The sequence below is a fragment of the Numida meleagris genome, chromosome 4, assembly GCF_002078875.1.
Source record: "Numida meleagris isolate 19003 breed g44 Domestic line chromosome 4, NumMel1.0, whole genome shotgun sequence".
In the NCBI taxonomy this organism is placed as follows: domain Eukaryota; kingdom Metazoa; phylum Chordata; class Aves; order Galliformes; family Numididae; genus Numida; species Numida meleagris.
Genome location: NC_034412.1, coordinates 31,401,265 through 31,426,062, shown reverse-complemented (window position 1 = coordinate 31,426,062; position 24,798 = coordinate 31,401,265). Strand labels below are relative to the sequence as shown.

Sequence of the window (24,798 nt, the reverse complement as noted above, 5' to 3'; positions counted from 1 at the left end):
TTCGCCATGCTGTTCTGCAGAATCGAGCCGCTATAGACTTTCTTTTACTTGCTCAAGGGCATGGCTGTAAGGAATTTGATGGAATGCATTGTTTTAATCTTTCTGATCATAGCGAATTGATTCAAAAGCAAATTCATTTGTTGCTTAATCACACTCGATCCATTACTAAGGATCATAATTCTATTGATGATTGGTTGCATTCTGTGTTCCCAGGGCTTACTCCTTGGATATATGATATTATTAAAGAAGGTTTCAAATGGATCTTAATCATTATTCTACTTGTGATAGTTGCTAGAATATTGTATAGTTGTCTGCTGCGTGCTACCGCGCCAAAAGCTGCACTTGTTGTGACTGACAACAAGGATTCGGACATCATTCTTGATTGGCTACAAGATCAAGGGGGGCACAATCCAAAGGATTGTTTTGCCTTACAGACCTAAAAGAAAAAGGGGGGAATTGTTGAGAAGCAGGTTGCTCGGCAGCACGTAGCTACTGATTTACTAATGATTTATGATGTAATGATGTAATCCCTAGATACGTGGAATGTGGTGTTTCCAGTGTGTTCTAGTATATTCCAGCATATCCATAGTATTCTGTATCCATAGTGTTGTAGTTAACAACATATCCCATATATGGAGATAACTCAGGCAACAATTTGTTAGCATGCGCATTGGATAGAGCTTGTATCCCTGGACCCTGTATCCCTGGAAGCATATATGCTATATAAGATGGTGTGTTGCTACAATAAAATTGGATGCATCTCATATTGAGTTGATCGTGCGTTCCCCACGCGAGTACCGATAGGGCAACGCTTTGGGGATACCGGGGCGATCCCCAACAGCAACTGAACATTTTTCTGTTCTTTTGAATATGAAACACAAGTCACATATATTGCAGAAAAGACTAGATGTCTTAGTATGTTTGCTAAACATAAACCAGATCCATGGCTATCGTACTTGCACGGACGTGTCTGGAAAGAAGCCTACAATGTTCGTGTATAATGTAGCAGCTTGTTATTGTAATACACTCACTTTATTCTTCTGTATTCTGCAAGGGGAAAGAAAGAGAAAAATAAAGTTACTTATAATTGTGATATACAAACAAATTATGTACATTTCAAAAATGTTTAATGTGCAATGTAATTCTGAAATATCTGAAACAAAATTCTTAGCTAAAATATTTGCAGCTTTATACCTTTATAGAGAAACTCTCGTCAGACTACTTGTGTATGTTACAAGAGAAGGCAATTTATGAGCAGAAATATCCTATAAAACTACTTTCTAGTAGATTAGTATTTGATGGCAGAATATTAGGAAAAGAATAATCAGAGTTTATTATATATATCTTTATATATACGAATGGTGTATAAATATATACTTACATGTGAACATTACATGTATTTATTTGTTCATGGAGAGGTGCCAGTCACAGGAGCACTTTAATCTAAAAATAAGTACGCAACTGGCACTGGAAGCCTTTAATTAAGAGAAAAATAGGAATTTTAACAAGCATTCCAAAATCTGTACAGCTATATTCTTTTCTAATCTAATCTATGTACCCATTTAAGTATATGCCCTCTCACATACCCTTTGTGCGCTTAACTGCTTAAAACATTCAGAACAGGTTGTAATAGCATTTTGCCAAATATAATAGCAGTGAGTAGTGCTATGTATCCAGAGTTCTACTATTTGATTAAATGAAATAAATGACACTAGAACAGCAGAGATTAAAGTAGGACTTGTGTGTTTTCCAGAATGGTGCTGCTGAGCCCCAGCATGGCAGTGTTCATACTACGTTTGTCTTCGCTTAATGAAAGCAGCAGGAGAGTCACTGTTAGCAACTGCTTTTGTGATGTGACTTACGAAAAATAACTAGCGTTTCTTTTTCTCAAGTATAACAACACATTCGTTGGAAAGAAAAATCAGAGTATATTATCTTTTAAGAAAGACCAGTAGGCCCCTCTTTTGGTCAGTAAATGCAGAGTATATTTTCTGTGAATCAGGAGTATGCTGCCACATTTACATGGCTTCTGGATTGGTGCTGGCTTATAGCAGGCTTGAAGTGCTGGGAGAGTTGTGCAGATGTATCTGCAGATTTTGTAGAATCTTAGAATGGTTTGGGTTGGCAGGGACTTTTCAGATCATCTAGTTCCACCCCCTCCTGCTGTAGGCAGGGACACCTGCCACTAGACTAGTTTGCTCAAAGCCCCATCCAGCCTGGCCTTGAATGCTTCCAGGAAGGGGGCATCCACAGCCTCGCTGGGCAACCTGTTCCAGTGTCTCACCACCCTCACAGTAAAGAATTTCTTCCTAATATATAGTCTAAATCTGCCCTCTTCCAGTTTAAAACTGTTTCCTCGTCCTGTTGCTACACACCCTTATAAAAAAATCCCTCCCATTTGTGTGATGTTTGGTTACTACTGCATGTCAGTATGCTAGAGTGCAAGCTATCCATCCATCCATGAAAACAGAAATGGAGGACAGCAGCTGCCCACAGGAAGCCCCTCCAGCCTCTGCTGTGCCTCTGGAAGAACAGCCCTTACTCTTTCTGTCTTCCCCCTCTAAAGTTGTCCTTTAAAAAGTATTTTAAAAATATTTTCTCTCCTTGTCTGCTAAAACTCTAACTTATTTCCAAATAAACCAATACATACAAGATGGTCAAGCAAGCCTTCTGTCACAAATGTTAGGATGTGAGTGGAAAATCATTCACCTGGACATGAATGTGTATTGATGCAAGTGGCCACGCTTCTTCAAGGACAATCTTCTATCCAAATGTAAAATAAACAGCAAAAACCAGTTTGAGATGTTGCCTCCTCAGAACGCCAAGCACTGAATGCCAGGTACTGCGCTGCAATCTGAAATTTGTGTTAGCCCAAAAGCTCTGCAGACACCAGTGATGACACTGCAGTGAACAGAAAAGCCTACAAAAGAGATAGGATTCTACATTAAAGAGTCACAAGTATGGAATGCCATTTGCTGGATAATAGAAAGCTAAACTGAGATGAAGGTAAGAGCTGAACTTGACCCTCTAGAGCAGCAGTGAGCCTGAGAAAGGAAGGAGAACTCTGAGCAGAATTTTTTGTTTTTCTGTAAAGGGATTCCAACTGTTAACAAGAGCACTAACCTCCACTGAAGGTTACAATACATGCAAATGCAGAGCAAGCAAAGATGCCAACCCTCAGCACATCAAGTTTCTGAAGTCACTCCACATCTTTTCTCTATCTACAAGTTTTTCTTCAAAAATCCATAAATTTGCACAGAGCTATTGCTGTGTTTTCAGCATCTCAGGGAACACACTACGGTATCTGAGACAACTTAAAAAGGCATCTTTATGCTAATATAATTTGGTTTAGCTGTAACAAGTATACCTTCCTTCTCTCTCCACAAGTCCATGGCAAAAGAGCACCAAAGCCAGAAAGCAGCCCTCTGCCACTGAAAATACCTAGGGAAATGCAGTACAGCTGTCTGCAGCCTCTGCAGCAGTCTTGAGAACTGGTGCCACAAACATCATGCCTTTGCATTTAAAACTTGAGAACTAGACTTTAGTGCATTTCACATGAAATTGACTTACCTCTGAAGATCTGCCTGCTTTAAAGGCTTAAGGAAACAGATGAGTTGTGGTTCACACTGCAGTATCATGCCCATTGACTCCATTGTGGTCATAGTACTGAATACATTTTTTCCATTTGGATACCTTGCTGAGAAGCTTTTCTTCAACAGCTTAGGGAAATACATTCCACTACTCTATAAGGTAATCGGTAAAGTAACGTGGCTTATGACATAAATACAATACTCTCAGCATCTGAAAAAATAATACATCTTGCTAAAAAAGGTTAACCTGTGCTGAATGAACCAATTGTGTGGAAGCTACTAGACTTTTTTTCCACCAAATAGAATGATTTCTTTCTTCCTTAGGATAGAGTTTGGCTAAGTAAATGTAAGTATATACCCCAAAGAATGTAGCTACATTGTTTTCTTGTTTAAAAAATATATATTGTTCATTAAATATTAAAGCACTGTCTTTTAAAATGCTTTTGCAAATGAAATATATTTCTTTATTCTGCAAAGCCCCTGACATTTTTGCTAGTAGTTTATGATTTCACAAATAAAGTCATAATAGTATAATAATTTCATGATAGAATACTGCTTTCACACAGCAAACCAGATTTCATAATCAAGCAGAACTGGCAAGGTGAGTACTGTCAAGTGTGATCCATCCCAGTTAACCCAACATAATATGAAATTCCATTAGAGAAAAATACAGCCTAAAGAGAGGCTTAAATCATATTCAGAGCTTCTAAGACAAGGCTCATTTATGACATTCTGTCTTAACAAAGGCTTCTTTGAACATGCAGAAACAGACTGAAATTTTTTGTAGGATTTTGTTCAGTCAAAGAAATGGATTTAAAGCCATCCAACTAAGAGGGGGAAGTTACAAGGTTTTGTACAGAGCTTTGTCAGAGGAACAGAGTTTGCATCTGTAACTGGATTTTTTTTTAAAAGATCCTAAAGGAGGAAGTGCTTATTTTGAAGGATTCATGCACAGAATCCTAGAAATATCTCTCTCAGGTAATTAGTCTTTCCAAGTGCTATATTTTTGTAGAAATACAGTAACCTGCCTCATTCTTTTTTGCTCTGCAATTTGTATTAATTTAGGCAAAATTTGGTTTTAATATTTGAAGAACTGTATTTCCCACATCAATTTTAATCTGATAACTCATTAACTCATCGTTGTTGGACTCCTAGGAGATCCCTGTCTTTTTTGAACTGGAGAGCCCAGAACTGGAAACCGTATTCTAAATGTGGCCTCACTAGGGAAGAGTAGAGGGGGAGGATCACCTCTCTTGACTTGCTGGCCATGTTGTTTTTAACACACCCCAGGATACTGTAGGCCTTCTTGGCCACAAGGGCTTCTAGGCCACACTGCTGGCTCATGGCCAACCTGTTGTCCACCAAGACCTGCAGGTCCTTCTCCTCAGAGCTCCTCTCCAGCAGGTCATCCCGAAACCTGCACTGGTGCATGTGGTTATTCCTCCCCATGTGCAAGACTCTACACTTGCTCTTGTTAAACCTCATCAGGTTCCCAGTGGAGAATGATATGGTGAAGACTGTGTCTTGTGCATGGATGGTGTCTTAAAATGTCAACCAGACAATTTGAACATTTTATGAGAGATGTATTTTGCAGAGATTACCTTGACATAGATAACAAATGTGGTTGACAGGGAAGGGTTGTCTGCAAAAATTATTCCTATTCACGTTGTCACTCAATCTTAAGCCTTTACTTAGCTCTTATGGCAAATTCACCCTGACTGAGGCAAAAAAAGCAACACCTGAGGGATAATCTCAAACTGGTATGATAAATCCAGTATCTTAAGCACCATTTGATACTCATTTGCAGGGAAGATCCATTTAGAGTACTGGGATGAAAAGCTTAAAAGCTTTGAGTAAAACTGGTAATTCAGATGACAGCAGCAATGATCTGCACGGTCTCAGTACTGCGTTACATTTCATTACATATATTTCAACAGGATAATAAAGAGCTCAGTTCCCTCACCTGTCTACCAGGCTATTTTTGAAGGGGCATAAGCAGTGGGATACCAAACCTCCCTGAAGCATCACATTCTACCTGAACAGGAATAGAATAGTTTGTAGCTATTGTGTTCCCTTCAGATTAATCTAAGAAGTTAGGAAGTAGGTTAACACCAGAATAAGTTTGTTTTTCTTTTCCTTGCATTGTATACTTGCTACATATAACCAGAATGCTCACAGTCTGCACATTTTGACCAAAAGGACATGTCATATAATCTTTTTGGTGCAATGAAATGCAGATGGCAAAATTCTCTAATGAGGACAATCTTCAGAAACAGTTTCTTACATCTGACAGATACTTAAATTCATCACTTGTACAAGAGAAAAATTGTCACTATCATATAATGAGAGTTATTTTACATCAATAAAAAATAGCATATCAGATGATTTTCTAATAAAGGCTTAGTTCAACCTAGCCACATATAGGAGCCTTATCTACTCTGTCAAGCATTGAAACACCAATTAATGACCAGATAAAGGTTATTTTCCACTCTCAATGACAAAATATGACCCGCTATCTATTCTAGATGGCCATACAAGTGGTGCAGTATATTATCAACAACTGAGCTAATTCCTTTCCCTCTCTCTGGATTGTAGATACAGACTCTTCTCTTGAAAGAAGCTGACTACATGAGATTTTGGAGAGACTTCTGCTGAAGCATGTAGCTCTTATTCTACACCATACCCAGATGCTGACTTCAGCAGCTGATTCAACTCAATATGCAATTCTCAGACTGCCTCATTGATCTGATTAGTTTTGATCTGCTCAAATTGAGATCCTTTGTTCAGTTCATAAACATAAGCAACCTCTTTACTTTGTGATGATCACTAAGTAAATTTACTTCAGTAAACATTTTCCTTGAACTCATTCTTTTCGAGTACTGTATTTTTACAGCTCTGCATTAACAAGTATACTTTATGTGCATTATAAAAATCTTTATTTTTTTCTTTAATTTCCACTGAAGGTATTGAGAATGAATTATCTGGTACCATCAGTTCTGCACGCGTTGTCTCTTTTGGGTTTCTGAGGAACAACAGCTGAGAGCAATAGCTGTGTGACAAGACTGACAGATTTATTCGCTATTGCAGATAATCCCTGATCCTCCCTAATCTCTCTGCCTATTCACCTGTGACATATATAGAATGCCAATCAACATCATATCTCAGCACCTAGTCCTAGCAACTTCATCTTCAAATGTGTGTCCACACTCTAATCACGGCTGTTATAGAAACATGATCAACCTTGAAGTTCCTTGGTAAAATCTTTGTAAAAAAAGATTTGAAGCAAATACTTTTTTTTTTTTTTTTTAACCTTTTAGTCATGTGCTATTCTAAAAATAGCTACTGGTTCCTAAAAATTTTACTAAAACAATTCATGAGAACTGGGTCACAGGGTGACACTTTCATACTCTTCAGTTTTTAATTACTTGTTGCGGTGGAGGTTTATTAATTCCATTTTTAAATAATTCTTATTCTTCATTGTTTTTCTATAAACCAAGTCTTGACTTGCATTCAATAACTCGCTATACAGTTTCCTGTCAAAAACTTGCTTATTAACGTTGATCTTTTGTCAGCTGATTAAGCCAAGCATCAAGCCTGTAAACATAAGCAAAACATCTATTCTGTTGATTTAGATTACTTTTAACCTGGATGTATCTTCAGATCATGAAATCATCTTTCAAGCATAAGATACTTTTTCCTAGATAAGTGATAAGGCTTTAATTAAAATACTAACACAGTTTCTCTGCACTTTCCTTGTGCTAAAAAGTATTTTTGCAAAGTGAACCTGGTCACCTAGTGAGAAGAACACATTTAGCTTTTCTTTAGATTGTTTGCTTTCAAAATCTGTTTTAATCACTTTTAAGTCAACTCTGTTTCTTCATCAAAGCTAGCACCATCCTGATAACGGAAACTGCCTTTTATTTATTTATTTATGTATTTACTTACTTATTTTCTGCCTCTCTGAGAAATCAGGGCTGAAAACATCAAGCTCTCCTCCTCACTATTGGTTTGTTTGCTTTGGAAAGTGGTAGAGTTTTAAAAAAAAATTGCACTACAAATATAACATTAATAAACAAATCTGAATTAAAGAAATGAAATCAGCATTAGGAAGACATTTTTCAAGCTTCAATTTGTACTACACTTTTGAAATAAATATAATGTAAAAATATTTTGTCTTCAGAATATTCACAGTATCAGAATCATGATGGCTGGTAGATATGGGAAATACTTATTGCTATAACAATTTTCAAGTAGAAATGCTGGGAGAGAAAACAGTAATTCTTCCTCCAAAACTATAATATCATTTTTAACCAGGAAATTTTCTATCTTAAAGTTAACATCATTAGCTTTTTCCATCAGGTAAAGAACAGAAGCATAACTGTATAAATAATGTTTGGGCTTCAACCAGCGTATTTTTACATTGTGGTACTTTTGATAATGTCTTAAACTGTTGCTTGTAGAACCCTGGACAAGTCTGTGGGAATAAAAAAAAAATAAAATCAGAGAGTGGAAAATTTAAATTCATTTCATCTCAGGAAACCTATGAGACAAAACGGACATTCTTAGATATAGCAAGCAGATAAAATAACCTCAGTTTTTCTGTATAACATCAGAATGTCACATTCAAGAAAACAATGCCCAGAAAACTACTCTCCTTCACATCCAGAAACATTTATGTGCGAGGCACATATTAAAAAAAAAAGAAAAGATAGGGAGGCCATTCCCATAGATAAAAAACTAGCCACTGCAGTGGGATCTGGCACAGACTATGCATAAAGAAGTTGTGAGAGATGCTGCTCAGGGCAATCCTAACACCACTAAGCAATACTTTATTTTCTCAAAATAATATCATTTTTGTTGGGTATTATTGAATAGTCAGCTCTGTTTAACAGCTCGAGATAGTGTTTAAACTGCTAATGAAAAAGACAAACATTAATAATGGTAGTTTTGGTGGGTTCCAAAGAATCGGTGGTTATTGTATTAAGAGTGGAAGCATAATTGCAGGGCAATTGTATCTGAACATATAGTTTTGCAGATAAGAGAAACCAAGAGGAACCCCCAAATGTCTAATTACATTCTGAAGTTAGTATACAAGGGAACTTGGTATAAGATGATATTATTATCATAGTGTTTATTTAAAATGACTTCTGTTACTGGTATGACAATGCTTTTACAATATCATAGCACACTTGACTAAGAGAAAGACAAATAATGCTTTGTTAAGATATTTCTGTACTGAATTTATTATTTTGAAGATCCAGATAAATTTCAGTCTTAAAATAAATTTTTGCCTAAAAAAAAAATACATGGCATTCTGTGTATTTGCCTGCCCAGATAATAAATCATCAGAACTTGTAAGCACTATTAATTATTCACAGTGACTGTGGTACAAGCATGAATGCCTGCAATTATTAATTTATGGCATAAGATCAACCAACTGAGGAGTCCTCAGAAAGAACAGTAAAGTTCTGGAAAATGCACTGGGGCATGAACAGATGTTTATTATTAGCTGAACTTTCAAAACAAGACCATCCATACCAGTTTACAGACAAATTCAGATCTATTGGTGAGGAAAGTCATCTGCTAAAAAGAAAATACTTATTGCAACTGAAGAATCTTTAAATCATACCAAGTTCATACAGTTCAGCTGTCCAATTCTTTCTGTACAGATCCTGATTCACAAGGTATTAAAATACATATCTAACTTTAATCACCCCAATATTCTATGGTAGTAATATTTTGGCCTCAAAAAATGGGATTGCACAGACTCTGAAGATTGTGTTCTCCAACAGAAATTCTATGAAGAAGTATCTAAAGCATCATAGAGAATCAATCCAAAAGCCTGAACAAACACCACTAATAAATGACAAAACAATGCCTATAAAATCACTGACCAGCATATTATTTACTCCATATCATGTGCAGAAGGAGTACTCAAATTTTAACATAATTCAGGCTTTAATAGCTCTTCAATTAAAGTCTTAAGAAAGGGAGAAGTGGCCCAACCCAAAGTGATAGAACTTTGATTGTATCAAAGTATCCAGCGACCTTTCACTCCTAGATTTTTTTCTCTTTTCCTTTTAAACAAGGAAAAGACCCTCCTTGCTTTCTATCGAAAGCTCATCATGAAGGCTGTTGTGGGGAAGGTACCCCACCCACAACCTCTTCCCACCCTCATTCTCCGCTTCCAGTGTAACCAAATTATTTTCTTTGTGCTTTACAATAAGGATGTATGAAGTATAGATAAGGAAGCTGATAATTGCCCTGAAGTTCATCGACTTGTGTCATGGGCAATAAGCTAACACAAAGAATTTCTGCATGCAATTGGTTCATTCAGCTGAACTAATAACCTTCAAAAGCTCTTCATATGCTTATGCATATGTGTGTACAGAATTTGGTACGTAATGCCATTTCTAACCCTTCAGTATCAGTTATGAAGGTTCTTCCTTCTCCTATATCTGATCAAAAAACAGGAACAAATACAGCACAATCTGAAGAAGTTTCTTCTATTGGTAAAAAGATGTCCAGAGTAGGGAAAATAAGTAAAACCTAATCAGATCTGCCTGTATTCCAGATAGATCAATATCTTCTACTTCCCTGTAACTGATTCCACGTCTTTCTGCTCTAGTAAGGTATCTCCAGCACACCAAGAAGACCATATAGAGGACTTTTTAGCCTGGCAGGACCATTCAAACTTACAGCGATTCAATACAAGATGAATATTAAGGTTATTCAGTAAATTCCTGTCAAAGAAAAGATTGCATATTCACAGTACAGACCTTAATTACTGTATGTATTTGATGTTAATATTTGACATAATACGAGGTTTCCTATCAAATAAATGAGAAATACCTTGATGCAAGGAAAACATTTTACTCTTGATATAGCAATTTAGATGCATCATTAGTTGTCTCTATTCAAAAATATGCCCTGGTATTTAAAATAAATTTACGCAATGTTATTGTTAGTCAATTTTATTTAATTCATTCCTTCCTAATATCACTGTAAAATATATTTTGAGATCAGCATTTCTAAGTATTAATTATAGTGAAGCAGTTACTTCTGTCCACGAATATCTGACTTGTACTTAGCCTCCAACTCAAATAATTAATTTCATAGAATCATAGAATCATAGAGTGGCTTGGGTTGGAAGGGACCTCAAGGTTCATCAAGTTCCAACCCCCCTGCCACAGGCAGACTTGCCAGCCGCAAGATCAAGTATTAGATCAGATTTTCCAGGGCCCCACCCAACCTGGCTATGAACGTCTCCAGGGATGGGGCATCTACAGCCTCTCTGGGCAGCCTGTTCCAGTACTTCACCACTCTCTCAGTAAAAAACATCCCCTGACATCTAATCTAAATCTCCCTTCTTTTAGCTTAAAACCCTTCCCCTTTGTCCTGTCACTACCTACCCATGTAAAAAGTTGATTTCCCTCATGTTTATAATCTCCCTTTAAATATCAGAAGGCCACAATGAAGTCTCCTTGCAGTCTTCTCTTTTCCAGGCTGAACAAGCCCAATTCCTTCAGCCTATCTTCATAAGAGAGGTGCTCCAGCCCTTGGATCATCTCTGTAGCCCTCTTCTGGACCCTCTCCAAAAGCTCCACATCTTTACTGTGTTGGGGGCCCTGGGCTTGGACACAGTACGCCAGATGGGGCCTCACAAGGGCAGAACAGAGGGGAACAATCACCTCCTTCTCCATGCTGGGCACCCCTCTTCTGATTGAAATCAAGATACCACTGGCCTTCCGGGCTGCAAGTGCACACTAAAAGAACAATATCCATGATAATGAATGACATGCTACATTGTTAATTCACACTGAAACAATACAAAATATATAAAAATAAACATAATTATTTAAACACATTTCATTTATTAACTTCCAGGACTTCATTGTATTAGTACATTTAATAAATTAATTAAAATTTTGTCTTATAATTCCCATGTATGTTGAATTGAGGATCATTAGCTGAGTTGCTTGCCTGTGAAGCAATATTCACTATAAATTTGACACACTGCAGATCAAATTGAAGGGGAGTGGCCTCACTAATTTCCTAATTTAGTTTCATTGTGTGGGTTATAACCATGCAGCAAAAGATAGTGGCAAAATATTTTTGAAAGTGATAAAAGGATAAGATCATAAATGCCACTTTAGAAGACATTATCTTTGCAGTTTAATTATTTGATATTGGGATATTTTCTTAGGTTCAAACTGTTAAAAAACCACAGCAAACAAACAAGCAAAAACACCTGCACTGTGTTTTGTTTGATATTCAAACTCAAAGCAAATGTGACTTACAGCAGTAGACTGCGTGACTAAGCCTCATGCATCCAAGTCATCATAAACAACAGCAACAAAAACTTATTTTATAAATAATCTACTAATAATTATTATGACAAACACAATAGATTGAAAATTCACACTTCTTAATAGAAATTAAAGTGCAATCATTACGGAGGGTCTGGAAGCTTAGCGCTAGAACCTGTTCTAAACACATACAAAACCATAGGCCACATTATCATAGTCCAAAATTACACAAAGTATCTTGTAGAATCTCATACAACACTTAGTATTATTTCAGTATGGCTACATTGGCATAGCGATGCTTTCAGCTAACTCCTTTTCTCTCTAATTATTTGCAACAAGAAAGAACAATAATATTTTTAACATTTCCTTTGTTTTAAAGACAGTTTTAAAGTATTTCCTTTAAGTAGTACCTGGCGAATGGAAAGTCCATCAAGTAATTTTTTCTGAGATGAACAAACAGCAATGGCACAATATAGTGCAGTTATCTGTTTAAAAAAGAATCAGGAAATGGCAGGATATTTTAAAGAAAGCAGAAAGGCTAAGAACTATCATTTTTGAAAATAAAACTTAAGCTAAATGCATCTATTCTATTCTTGTGATTGGTGTATTCAGTAAAAGAAAGTATGACAACTGATTATACAGACTATGTAGAGACACTTGGGGAATAGGCTAAATATGCCATTCTCTGTCAATCAAAGTAAAAATTACCTTGCAGATCAATGAAAATCCTTCATTGGAAATTGTAGTTGATAAGGATGTTTCTTGTTGCCAGCTATGCTTGGCTTGAAGTAAAAACAGATGGAAAAAATCTAGTACTTATAATCAAAACCAGAATCCACTTTGAAAATTCATAGATTAATAGAAGTGACTGTATTTGACATGACATAATTTCTAATTTGAGAGTCTCTTCATTATTAGTTTTCATAACATTAAAGTCAGGGTTATACTGCACTACTCAAAGAGTAACAGAACTATAGTTCCCCTGAGAAAACTGAAAATGGTACAGTTCCTCTCCAGGCATCCAAATAGGTGCCAGAAGTAAGCAAATGATGCATTCAATTCCCCCACAGCATATCTGGCAATTGATATCATGGCTCGTGGAGCCCATCTCTCTAATGTCCTTGGAGCAATATGCTATTCCAAGGGAGGGAAGTGAGAAGAATCTGTAGCTTAGATTACATCTTTTTCCTCATCCAAGAAAGAAAGAATAACTGTTCTTGCCCTTCCAGATCATCACACAACGGAAAGACTGTCCTTCAGTTCATACATACTGTACACCATGAAGTCAGCTACTTTTACTGTCTGGAATGCAGTAAGTACTGGCAAATGCTGACTTTGCAATGACTTCTGCTGTAGCATCATAGCTGAGCCCCTAGTCTGTGCTCAAAAAGCTGAACATTCCCTTCTGTTTTCTTTAGATATGCCCCTAATTTTGCTGTTTATGGAGTAAATACTTTTAACATGCAGCCACACTAAGTGTATCACCTCTAAAAGCCAAGAACAGGATGCCAGTTAAAGTACAATGGGGCTTCAGCAAGAGGGTTACCATGAGGAGAGCCCTTACCTCATGGAAATAAAAATAAACCTTAAAGTAACTTCTGGAGCGAAATTACTGTGAATCTGTTACATTTAAGAGGCTGAACCTTGGATATTTTGAGAATAACCAAAAATCATTCTGTAGTTCACAAACAAAGGGGAAAGTATACAAAATGAGTCATGAAAGCATCCCTTGAACTAAACTCATTCATTGGACACACTGACAAACATAAACTGTGTAAATAATAGAAGGCAAAAATCTGTTTCAAGAGTATTTTCAAGGATTAATTGCAGAGCTCAGAATAAAAAAAAATATTGAAACTTATTTTCTGTTTGAAGAGTAATTGTGAGATTTTTAAATGGGAAAAAAGCAGATACTTTTGATGAAATAAAATACCTGAACATGCAAAAATCTCATTGCCAGTAAACAGAATGTTTCATAGCAGCTTCAGTTTTTATATCTTCAAGAAAAGGAGCCTTAAACTTAGCATTTCATATAGAGTTACTAAAATTGCAAAGGAAGAGTTTTCTGAAACAGAAAATTCTACTACTCCACTCTGAAAAGTTAAAATGGAACATTCTTATTTTTCAATGAAATTCTTTTGAGATTGCCATGTTTCCACACAACATATCACTTTAAATGAATCAGCAATTTCTAACTGAAAAACACTCAATCAGAGAAAATTTTAGCCATCTCTACTCAAAATGACAATCAAGAAAGCTTTCTATCTAACAAGGATTGCCATCAAATCAGATCACTGTAGTGTGCTACATTAAGCATCTAGCTGCACTGTAGCTGAGCCAGACTTCCCATCCACTATCTTCCTTCTGCACATAACCTGTCACACCAGTGCCCTCCCTCACCATCTTTGTCACCAAAAAATAAGGCACAAGAAGAGTCTTCAGATGAATGATGTGAAACTGAAGTAGTCAGAAGAAGAATTTGCAGAGAGATGCATCATTTCATTTGTAACAAAGATTCAACATCACTAAACATCTAGAAGATGTAAATCATTCCCTAGAAGGGGACTTGACCCATTGAGTTGCTGTCTGTCTCACCAACTGAGTGTGGAGGAACTCAGCATATAGACCACTATCAAAAAGCCAAAAGAAATCAGAAACAGCTGTAAACTAGCAATATCTGATAAAGAGAGTTGAGGAATGCTACACTAACCCAGAACAGACACCAAAGAGACGCTTTTAAGTAGAGATAAGTAGAGGTAAGAAATCTATTGAATTTCAGACTCATGAAATCTTAAGTCTGCCTTTAAATCTTTTGTAAAAGAATATAAATACATTGATTTGATCTGGCATTGACCTTTGAACTGTACAATTCAAAGAAGGCATTACACACACAGTTGCCACTAAGAGGAGCTGAGCATTTGCATGCTCATACTGACTGTGATGATCTCACCACTGTAAGCAAGGAAAGCTTTCACATTTACACTTGGCTACAAATGTCCAAAAATTGTTTTCCAGTTTTACGCAGGAAAAATACACAAATGCCTTCCTTTACAGCTCTGATTTTGAAATACTTTCTGTAAATATCTTCATTTAGCTTTCACAACTTTTGGCTGTTTTTTTCATTCTTGCCTTTCACGGCACATGATAGTGGCCTTAAAGGCAAAGGACCTTTAGCTGAAAGACAGAGCTAAATGTTGCTAAGACTAGACAGTTGCTTCCTTCATCCGTTACTCCGGAAATAACCTTGAAATATCTTCAAATGCAAAGCCAAAAAATTTATATCCAAGAATATTTAAGCTAGAAATCACTTGAAACATTCATTAGCAGAAGTTTCAAATCTGTGCTAACCCCACTGTATATCATCTCTGCATTATTAAAACTAATCATATAACAACTCAGCAATCCAGACTCCATTTCACTATGTGATGTTTTGCTGATTTACTGTTTCTTCACATTTCTTATCAGTTCAAGCTGTTTTGTCGCCCTAATGCAAATTCTTGTAACAGGGAAGTTTTTGTCTTTTTTGTGTAGTCATTAAGGCAGACAGGAATATTTATACTAATCTTTTTATCTATTTCTCTTCAGTGCATTGTACTAAATCTATCCAAATTTTATGAATCAATCTTTTACCCGTAGAGGTGAGGTTAAAAAAAAACAAACCCGAACACCCACCTACCAGTGACCTGATTTATGACTTGATATATATTTCTTTCAACAGTATCAGAGTCCAAGTTCACTGATGGATCTCTGACTGCCTAATTAAACTGCAAGAAGTGAACTCTAGGTTATAATTCTGCTTCTTACAGAGTAACAATTCATCATTTTGCCAGGCAGCTTGTGTTGTCAGGACAAGATTTTGCCATATGAAACATGTCAGTTTTTGTTTTGATAGGTGACTTTTAATTGAACGATTATCCCATCATTGCCTTGAATGAAGTTATAAATCATAAATCCAGACCTACAACACTTATGCTTTTGGAAGTGTGTAAATGGGCTGCTATGAAATGGTATATGCCACAGTTTAAAGATACAATAATTACTTACGTAGATTTATAGGAAGAGAATAAATGTAACAGGTGGTGTAATAAGCTACCTGATGAGCACGTTATGATGAATGCTACTGGACTGGTTATAAGTTCTTTAAAGTATTTAAGTTTATATCCTTGCAGATCTCATAAATTGAGTAATGCTTCAGTAATTTCTAACAACCGAGTACAATGATAGCTAATTTGCAGTTAGTAAGAGGTTTTTATGGTTACTGCAATTAGTAAGTGAGCACAAGCACAAATCTTGAATAATAGCTCAAGTCAGATATAAAAAAAACTTGTAAAAACAGGGAATATATTTAAAATTTCTAGAGAAAGAAGGGAGAGCAGAAGGCAGATTAACAGTCAAAAGCCATTAAAATGATCAATTTAGCAATACAGAGACCTTCCTAGTCCTTATGTTACATCAAAGCAGTACAGCATCATACTCAAGGTCTCGTCCTACCATGAGCATGTCTACTTATGGTAAAAACCCTATGGTTGATTGGAAATTGAGCAAGAGATAAATGTTCTTCTCCTCTACTTCATGAAAGGCATCTCTTTTTTTTTTTTTTTTTGTCCAAAATAATCCAGCTGTTTTCACTACGAATAAACTATTTTGCACGTGAGCATATTCCACATCATAAAATAATGCATAGGTCTTTCAAGTTCATAAGCTGCTCTGTTTTCATTTTTAAAGAAAGCAAAGTTTCGTTGGTAGTAAGTTGTATTTGATAAATAATGACTTTGCCTATTTTTCTTTTCTAATTCTTCCAAGGCACCTGAATTTTGCAGAGCAAAATAAAATCATTGCAAGGTATATACAGATAAATGTTTAAAAAACAGGTTCCTGGTCAATCTCAGATTGATACATTAAAATAGGTCTTTCTGTTACTCACAGACATGAAGAGGGAGATTCTCCCTTACCAGCTTTCTGAGGCATGGGGATTTATAACACTCTTTAACCCTTTGAGTAGATCCTGTATGTCTCAAAGTCACCAGGGCACTTTACCTCCCTTCCTAGCCAAGCCACAGTTTTATATCCCGTCTTCCTTTTCCCTACTGAATTTCTGCCTACTTGGGGCCATGGGTATGATTTGCTATGTTGTAATTTCAATAACATTCGCATCAAGTATGGCTCCTAAAGACAATAATTTTCCTCCAAAATATACCACCAGCAGGAATCCTTCCTATCTAAGCGCAGTTTTAATCACTGGTCTGGCTGTGATGAGGCTAACTGACCAAAGCAGTATCTAATGCAATATGCAAAAATATTACTGAATCAGTTCCTCGAGGAACTATGTCAGCTGGTGAGGGTACTATTATTTCCTCATATTGCTTGATTATACCCTTGTAATATACCTATATTCAGTATATTCAGTATAATGATTTTTTTCACTTGAATATTTTTTTGTATTGATGTTGTACAATTGGTATAATAGTTCTAGGGAATTATTTGACAAACGCACCATGAAGGCACGGTACCTTTCTGTATCTTTTTCTCCAACACTGTAGATCATTCCAGCCTGCCACTCTCCATACTGCAAAACCTATTTTCAGACAGTTACTGAAGCTAACTTTCAATTATTCGGTTAACCAAGTTAAATGTTATGGAATAATTTGGAATTAGCAATCACAGTAGAAAACAGCTATTTCATTATATTTACTGTTTTTAATTTGAATTATGTAGAAATGCAGGATGGGAATAAGGTTGACTTTAAAGACAATTTTTACCTCGAACTAGTTCAGAGGAAAAAACTTGGTTGAAAAATATCTGGCATTAGCTTCAACTAAACTAGCAGTCACCTACTTGTCTTTTGCATGGCTTATTTACAAAAGGCAGTAACTAAAATTATTCTTTTCCCAGTTTGAAATCTTCATCTCAGAAAGTCATCTTGCACCCAGTTTATGTTATACTTGAGAATTTATGGAGTAATTCTATGCTTTTAATCTTTCTGAAACTGAAATTTTAAAATTAGAGATACTTATCACTCCGTTTAACCCACTATAAAAATATGAAAAAATGTTTAGTCAGTATTTCCAGAATTCAGTCACACAATCACATGTTCTTTCCAACAATTAATAGAGAGTTTACCAGCTTTATCACTTAATGCAGCTGAAATGCAATTGACAGAATGACAAATCTTTTTATGAGAAGTGTGAGTCGTATCAAGTTAGTCAAACAGATACATTAGTAACATATAACCTTCAAAGATGTCATGTCTTTCTGATTTTATACTGTCCTTGTTGTTATTCAATCATTACTGTATAGATACAGATAGAATGTCTTTCTGATTTAAATTACTCCTTCCTCCACTTGAGCAGGGTTTTTTAATTAGTTTTAAGATAGAGAGTAGACTTCACATAGAATAGAATTCACATAATACCTAAAGATGGAGATGTAAAAATATATCTACCAAAAACTAATTTGCACAAATATTACACTATTTATTACATACAAACTTTATTCTATGCAGAATTTTCTTTAGCTTGAATCTATAAATCAAACCTGAAAGGCAAGATGCTTGCAATATATGTTCTGACTGGGCTATTATACCTAGATTATACTAGAATCTTATTCAAATCTGGTCTCTCAGAGATATTTCGTGCTCTCAGTCGGACTGATAATTTGACTTAGAAAATGGGTTGCCTTGCTCCAGAACAAATCCATAAACCAACAAAGAAAGCATAAAAATCGTATCATGATCCATTTGTCCCACCAGCAGCTCTGAGATATGCAGTTAAAACACAATGTCAGTCTCAATGGTATTATAGCTTACTGGGAAATAAGTCTTTCTGACTCCATTTCATGCCTTGGCAAAGCCACTTGCCTAAGCGCTAAAAAGAAACAAAGATTTTTGTAAGCTTAGTTTCAGAATAAATGGTAGGAGTCTGCCAGATGTTTCCCATTACTGAGGATTACGAAACACAGTTTTAAACACACAGGAACTCACCATTAAACAGGAAGAAAAAGATAAAAAATATTTAGAATCAAAAATGAAAAATTACATTACTGTTTATTGTGACTATTATGAAATTGACTTAAGATATTAAATTAACTCATAGTCATATCAGTCATGATTAGAGCACTGCTTGGAAAAAAGCACTACTGAAAATTATAAATGTAAAAATAGCAACTAAAAGTTCTTAACCCAAGCGCAGCTTGAGTAGGCTTTAATAACGTGCACAGGCCCGCACTGACTAGAGCAAGCATCCTGGAAGCCGTTGTCAAGACTAAATTTGTGATTATCCAGGTTGGGATGGCCCACGCCCTCCAGAGTCTCATGTGGGCTTTATTCCCTTACAGCATCCCAGTGGACGCAGCTTGTACATGAGTAGTCTAAACATCTGCATCCTCTATCCAGAAGAATTCTGGAAAGGGTTGTTTCAGAAGATTTAGTGTGCTTAAAAGTGTAGAAAACCAGAACAGTTCTGTGCTTAACATTGTTTGCTTATATATCTTTGCCACCTAAGGTGGTTTAAGGTTGTATTCATTGAAGCAATTCTTTTTCTTCTAAGCAGTTGCCTTTCTGAAAAGTAATGGCAATGTCACTTCTCTTGTTTGAAACAACCATGTGTAAGAAGAATATTAGGATAACCTATTAGGAAAATATCATGAAAAAGCTAGCCAGAAATACCATTTTTCTATGTTTACTGGTATTATTAAAACTGATACAATTTTCAACTGAATACTTATCTTTCATCTACTAATATTTTTATTTGGTAGGCTGAAGATCACCAGAATGTATTGGTTTATCTCCTAGCATTTCTGGCTATCGTTTGCTACTAATATTACAGCTTCTAATACAACAATACATTTCCAACCTTTTTAGAAATTTAATGTCCCATATACTTTATGAACATACTCTGCATTGCAGAATCATCCTTTCATTCTTCCTGTGTAGAATTCCTCTGAGCTGAGGTGCAGCTTTCCTCCATCTACCAACACTAGCAAATGTTTTACAACACAGTCCATCACAGTTCTAATTTCATTCATGCAAATACAAATCTTGCCTTTGCTATGGACTCTCAGCCTCTTTTTAAGAACTTCAGTTTCAAGTCCCAGATACAGTTTTGCAATGTCTTCTCGACATAGAGCACTTAGGATCCTCAGCCATGCCTACCACACTTGAGATCCGAAATCTATCTTTCATAAAATCCATTACATATTCTCCTCTTTGAGCTGGGTGATTTCGGGGTGGTTGTTTGGCTCAAAATCAAACTGCTCTTCCATGGTCTTTGTCTTGATTTTTTTGCAGTAATATTTCTCTCTCCCTCAGTTGTTTGTTCCCATATTTCAGTCACGTGCTTTGGACCACAGCACCATAAAAAGTCATTATCTTCAGCCTTGAATGATTGAATTCAAGCACTGAATTTATCTTTTTCTTATATGAAGTATAGCATTTCTCAGCTCTCTACAGTGTGAAGAAAAAAATCAGGAATTTCAAAAGCATTACTGTCATAAGCTGCCTTTTGGGTGGTATCTACTACTGCAGATAAAGGTTGAAAAGTCTTCAAAATACCTGAAGAACAAGGTATTTTTCTCAACTTGCCATTGACCTGTGCTTACTTCAATAGAACATCTAATTTTTCCCTGATTTCACGTATTAAGAGCTTTATTTTAAAAAAAATCCTTTAATTAAGGCCTTGTTTTACGTTCTGATGTCTGTTCTTGGTCTCTTAAGCAATGTGTCTAAGATCTCAAGAGAATCATAAGTCTGGACTTTGAGGTTTTACCAAATCCACTCAAGTTGAAGGTAGAAGTTGTTGCTGCCAATTCAAATTATTTTTCTGTTCTTATTATTCAAACCATAAATCGCAACTTATCAGTATAAAAACTACTGGTATTTGTTCATGAAATATGGGTGTCTCTGAGACAAATTCATATTTGTACAAAAATTTGATTTCTATTTGTATGTGGATTTCAGGATAATGTTATTGCTACTTTTCTTTTTCTCTTTTTTTACTCTTCTTTTTTTCTTAATTGTTTAGACAAGGAGTTTCATCTTTTCTTTATTCCCAAAGACATAAGAATAGGGATGCACTAAATGCATCTGCCAGTAACTAGTATTTATTTTGGCCTCAATGAAAGTGCATGTTGTCATTTATCCTTCCATATGGCACTACAAAATTACATAATGATGTATGGTAATAGCTATAAAAAGGACACTGTCGCCTTAAAGAAATGAAGCCAATTGCAAAGACTGTTGTAAATGACTTCAGCAGAGTTGAAGAAAAGGCATCTATTGCTGCAGTCTTCTCTGGACTTCAACAGATAAATTCCCAACACTAACTTAAAGTGACACTGAAAGGCATTTAGGAATTGTTATTATTTATACTTAAAACTAACTTCCTCTTTTTTAACGATACATGGAACAGAAATGTATACTCAAAGCATAAGAATCTTACCAGTCTTCATTTTTTTCACTTCATTACTCATAGAAGCAACCTAGTCTGAATTTTTTTTAAATCAGATTATTATTATTAATATTTTACCTCTGTGCAACATTAATTTAATTTAACCTATTTCTTCCCTAGCTTCTAATAGCCTTCTCATGACAAGGTGTATTAATTCCTCCCAGTGCTTTCTTCAGATTATAGCATTCCTCAGTTCTTTATAGCATAAAGAAAACTAAATTAGGATTTAGGATTTTTTATAAAAGTCCTTTATAAAGTGACACTTATACCCATGTACTTCCATTCTTTCCAGTGAAGATACACCGGACTTAAATACAGACATATGTAACAGAGACCTGAGGCCACTACTTCCAGAGTCATTCCTTTCTGATACTACTGGTACTCTCGTCCACCCTTCACTATCTCTTACTTCATACAACTGTTCTTCAACTCAAGATCATCCATTTGTTTGCAGAAAAGCACAGTTTTCCAATCCTATTGCTGTATCAGCCCTTCAGTGAGATCTTGCTCCGGTTTCTTCTCTAACCACAACCGCAAGCAAGTAATTTTCTCTCATATTGTGCTTGCAGTTTTCCTGCGTTTCATTTCCTCTTTCCATAATCCAAAAAAATCCTACATGAAATAATTTCCTCAGGCAGTCTTTCCTAAAACCACCTCCTAGTGCTGGTTCTACCTTCCTCGGCTATCACCAAGTCCCTTTTTCCTGCAAGCGCTTCTGGCTGCCCTTTTAACGTCATCATCTCCCTCATATCTTTGACTGAGCATTTGTACTCAGTTTACTCATTTTTCATTTTTTTAAATACGGCTGAAAACATAATGGAATTTTCAATATGCCAGCTTCCAACTAGATGTTATATGGTGATAATCATTCTCCCTGAACTTTTTATTTACCAATACTTGCAGCCCAATGTCTTAAAGCTTGTAAGTGCCTGAGGGTAGCAGCCCGCCTTATATTTCAGCCACACAGTATTTACACACAAGTTATTATTGTTAATTATTTACATTGTCTTCCCATTTCATATGTTCATCTTCTCATCCACCTAACATTCCATAGCTGTGTTCACTTTCTTTGTCAGTCCCTTTGACTGTGACAACTTCCACTTAAACCCCTGCTGAGACACTGAATGTTTTTCCTTATCCTATCTTATTGTCATAAAAATAAAAACCTTTTTCACTGACAAGGTTTAAGAAAATGAAAATGCAATAAAGAATTTGAGAAAGTAGGATCTGTTGATACTCAAGCTTTGTTTCCTGGTAAATGGTAATAGGAATTAACAGGACAAATCACTCAGAGCAAAATAATATCAACGAAAAAAAAAAAAGAATATTATCAAAATAAGATCTTCTTTTTTTCTTTTCACTGATTTTGTTTGTTTGTTTGTTATGAGAGTACTTATGTCATATTTACAAAGGGTTTACCGGAAAACAACTCCCAAATGTTAATTCAGAAAAGTATTTCTTTAAACAACTGCTCCAGAAAAGTCTTGAGTAAAAGACAACTACAGAATAAGAAAACCCATTTCAAAATAAAGCCTAATCTATCTGTGTGTGTTTAAATAAAAATTAAGAAAGGAGAGAGAACTTTCTATAGGAGAGGGGAAAAAAATAAAAATTAATACTATGTATGGAATTTCTATCCTTTTACTTGACAAAGAGCTGGAAAAGGCTACTATTCTGGCAATTACGTTAATATTTAATTCCTGTTTCTGCAGCACAATGCACATCATAAGGCACTAGAAAAATTGTAAATAACAATGCAATTCTGTGTGTATTGTATGTTGTACCACGGGACACAAATATGATGTGACATACTACATTAACCTGCCAAGATACCGTAAGAACTATTACTATTTGTATTCAATTTTTGATTCAAAAACCACGAAGAGTTACAATTCAAATCCTAACTGGATAAAAAATTACCTAGATATCAGTGATATCTCCAGGGATATGTTTAGAATTGAAACGCTTGTATTTTGAACACTTTGACATTGCTTCACATTGAAATGAGCATGAGAAATTGTTCATCAAATGCTAAGAGGAAAAAAACCCAACAGATTAGCATTTTAAACCTATCCCAGGAGCTTGACTTAAAATTGAGGTAATTTTATAGCCAGCTAGAACTTAAATCCTTGTAGCTTCTAAAAGGTAGCATTCATACAGCTCACAGAACAGGATGGAAAAGAAAACAAAACAAAACACTCTACATTTATTCTCTCATGACCTGAATTTGAAATGGAAATGTTGTTACTTTCATAAAACAATATGATTTTCCTGTTTTTTTTTTCTGATATTTTAATTTACCTATGCAAGAAAGTGGTTTTGACAAGGCTTTAGAATTTTATTACATTGCAATGCTACTGCAGTTCCCACTGCTCTTGCTGTCTTTTCAGATTCTCTTCTGTTCTCTCCTAGCTGTCTTTTTTTTTTTAATTTCCATCCTTTCTTATTTCTGTTTTTTCTCTCCCTTATCTCTTTTCCATATTTTTATAATTAGAAGTAAAAGTCCCATAAAACTTAAGAAGCCTTCAGATAGATCATTACTAATGTAATTACAGTACAGAGAGCATAGTGATGTTTGAATGTAAATTAGAGTGAGTTTTTACAGTTCATTAGAAAGTCTCGGGGATTGAATTTAGTTTAATCAAAGCTTGAGTGCTCCCAGTACACACAGCACATACCTAGTGAAAAAAGCATTAATATAGACTCAAAGATTAAAGATGTATGTCATGCTTTGCATCCATTTAAAGGAATCCATGCAGGGTGCATCACAGACCCTAGTATCTGATGGCCTAATGAAGCTGAAGAAAGATGCTGAATGTGATTCATTTTAGAAAACACCTTGATGGAAATTTGCTAAGATCTCTCCTTGGCCGCTGGTTTTCCACTTAGATTTACTTTGTGACACCTAAACATTTTCAGGACATTAATTCAACTGATATGATTTCATTTAGTTTTAAAATTTGTATGTAGCGGTCATGTCACATTAAAATACTTGCCCTGGTGAAGATAGCTTTCTCATGGATATTTTTCTCAAATTATCCTGTGATGCTGGAAAAAACCCAAACCCTGCATATCCAGTGTGTTTGCTATGACCTATCTCATGTGAACTTTTCTTCTTAATCTGTCATTGATGAGAAAGTCAGCATATAGATACTCACATCTTCCAGCATACCCTTTTAAAACCTTAACTTATATATATTTCCTACATTTCAGAAATATTAATTTCTTTTCTGAAAATCAATGTTAATGATCAAAGTAAATTTTAATACAGTCTATGAATAACTCTGTGTTAGGTCTGAAGGATATCCCAGTGCCTGCCATGATAAGTAGTTTTGGTCAGATGGCTAGGAAATCAAAGATCTTCAAGATACAACCAAGGAAGCTCCTGCAGAGCATGCAGTGAGTGTTTCGGCACATGGGGCTTTACTCAGTCATGTCTGTAGGCAGTGGCTGCCT

General features: G+C 35.6%; 1 long non-coding RNA gene across 2 annotated transcripts in view; it reads right to left on the bottom strand.

Annotated features, from left to right (window-relative positions):
• Positions 405 to 24,798, bottom strand: part of LOC110397490 — a 264,908-nt gene continuing 240,514 nt past the window's right edge. For both annotated transcript variants that reach the window (XR_002437805.1, XR_002437804.1), the window contains 3 exons: positions 2,710 to 8,064; positions 1,382 to 1,475; positions 405 to 1,047 (listed from right to left, as the gene is read on the bottom strand). This is a non-coding gene — a long non-coding RNA (uncharacterized LOC110397490). The remainder of the gene's footprint in view (positions 1,048 to 1,381; positions 1,476 to 2,709; positions 8,065 to 24,798) is intronic.